The following is a 2,596-nucleotide window of genomic DNA, read 5'->3' as shown; positions in this document are numbered from 1 at the left end:
TTTGAATCTCTTAAAGCTTATATCTGCATTATAGCAGTAGATTCCTAACAACTTTCTTAGCCTTAATAATTACCTATATGTCAACCAAAGTGTTGTTTTAATCATAATCAAAAGGTGAGAGTACTTTCTTAAAAAATATTTTTGCCCTCAGGATAAAATTGAAATTTCTTACCATACGCATACATAATCTGAAAATCCAGAGGCAGATATGTTTATTATATTTCTTCCTAATCCTTTTAACAGTTAGATTTTCTTCTAATCTTGTTTGAATTCCCTTATGCCATTAAAATGCTTTATAGTTCATTTCTATAGCAGTATAATATTCCATCACATGAGTGGATCATAACTTATGTAACTAATATTCTAGTCTTGGACATTTGATTTTCCTGAAGTCAAAGAATAGAATCTCAGTTTGACCTATTGATAGAAGTTACATGCAAACTATGAGAGAATACATTTTCTATCAGATTTAGGGAAGGAAAGTATGGTTTAAGACTAGGCCACACCTAGATAATTAGTTTCCAACTGAGGATTCTGTAGATAAAATAAAATTAGCCTGTTTTATGCATATAAGTATATTAATAGAGTTAAATAGCTTTTATTGCATTTAAAATAACAAATCTGAAAATAAATTTTGGAAGAGTTAATTTTAAAAAGAGGTAAAGCAATAAGAGGGAGCTAGATGGATCTATTTTTAAGGCATAATCAATATAAGACCGGAGAAGGCAATGGCACCCCACTCCAGTACTCTTGCCTGGAAAACCCCACGGACAGCAGAGCCTGGTAGGCTGCAGTCCATGGGGTCGCTTAGAGTTGGACACGACTGAGCAACTTCACTTTCACTTTTCACTTTCATACATTGGAGAAGGAAATGGCAACCCACTCCAGTGTTCTTGCCTGGAGAATCCCAGGGATGGGGGAGCCTGGTGGGCTGCCGTCTATGAGGTTGCACAGAGTCGGACACGACTGAAGCAACTTAGCAGTAGCAGCAGATGGATCTATTTTTAAGGCATAACCAATATAAGACCAGAGAAGGCAATGGCACTCCACTCCAGTACTCTTGCCTGGAAAATCCCACGAACAGAGGAGCCTGGCAGGCTGCAGTACACGGGGTCGCTAAGAGTCAGACACGACTAAGGGACTTCCCTTTCACTTTCCACCTTCCTGCACTGGAGAAGGAAATGGCAACCCACTCCAGTGTTCTTGCCTGGAGAATCCCAGGGACGGGGGATTCTCAATGGGGTCGCACAAGAGTCGGACACGACTGGAGCGACTTAGTGGCAATGTAAGACCTGGGGCTTCCCTGGTGGCTTAGAGGGTAAAGCGTCTGCCTGCAGTGCAGGAGTCCCGGGTTTGATCCTTGGGTCGGGAAGATTCCCTGGAGAAGGAAATGGCAACCCACTCCAGTACTCTTGCCTGGAAAATCCCACAGACAGAGGAGCATGGCAGGCTATGGTCCATGGGGTTGCAAAGAGTTGAACACAACTGAGAGACTTCAGTAATGTAAGACCTGAAGTGCTTTTGGCTTAGTTTCTGAAACAGCAGAGCCTGCTGTTGCACTCAAATTAAATCATTGTCAAAACTGGGGTGATGTGGAGGGAATGGATTACCAAATATGTATGCTACAGGTAGTCTTCACAATAAAGAAGTATGGTTCAATAATATTGACAAGGAATAAATAGTTGCATTAGGATCATATATATCTAGCATTTACCAGTTATCAGTTTTAACAAGCAGTGGTACTATATTTTATCTAGGACAGAGATTTATTACCTTTTGGCAACATAGATTCTTTTACTTGTTTCTGATTTAAAGTAAAAATAATCCTCTCCAGGATATGCATGTATGTATATAAATATAATTTTATGTATACATTTGGACAATTTAGAGATGCTCTGAAAAAAATTAATATTTTTTCTAGCTTAAGAATCACCAAGAAGATGAGAATTAATAGAAAGTATTCAGAAGAATTCTCACTTACAGTATCAAGCAATGTAACTTCACTTTCACTTTTCACTGTCATGCATTGGAGAAGGAAATGGCAACCCACTCCAGTGTTCTTTTTTTTTTTTTTTAATTCTGGAGCACCCGGGATTCCCAGGTGGTCTCCCATCCAAGATACTAACCAGGCCCGACCCTGCTTAGCTTCCGAGATCAGACGAGATCGGGCGCCTTCAGGCTGATAGGGCCCGAGACCTCACTCCAGTGTTCTTTGGACAATTTAGAGATGCTCTAAATTGCAGCAAACAAAGAGTTAAAAAATGAAAAACATTATAAAATATTCACAATATCTCAAAATACATGGGAATTTACTGCAGTGGCAAATGGCTCTATATCTCATGTGAGAAATCCATAATTGTTTAATTGGATCTAAACAGAATGTTATGAAAGATGTTCATAGCACATTCCCTGACCTACAAAGAATGGTTACTTCTTAGGAGTTTCTAAGAAGGCACCTAATTGTAAGAGTTTCATCAAAAAAAAAAATAGTACTAGAAATTTAAAAGGTGATATGTCCAACAATTCCACTGAAGAGATCATATCATTCTCTAGCGATGCCAAATAAGTAAGTTGCTACTATAATAGTCTTCCACAT

The 2,596-nt window shown here is 38.8% G+C and overlaps 1 pseudogene; it reads right to left on the bottom strand.

The window, feature by feature from the left end:
• Positions 1-2,076: 2,076 nt before the first annotated feature.
• On the bottom strand, positions 2,077-2,196 carry LOC112443598 (uncharacterized; annotated as a pseudogene).
• Between the last annotated feature and the right edge of the window lie 400 nt (positions 2,197-2,596).

Source organism: Bos taurus, chromosome 2 (genome assembly GCF_002263795.3).
Source record: "Bos taurus isolate L1 Dominette 01449 registration number 42190680 breed Hereford chromosome 2, ARS-UCD2.0, whole genome shotgun sequence".
Taxonomy (NCBI): Eukaryota; Metazoa; Chordata; class Mammalia; order Artiodactyla; family Bovidae; genus Bos; species Bos taurus.
Note: the sequence above shows the minus strand (reverse complement) of the source record. Positions and strands in the feature narration are given on the sequence as shown.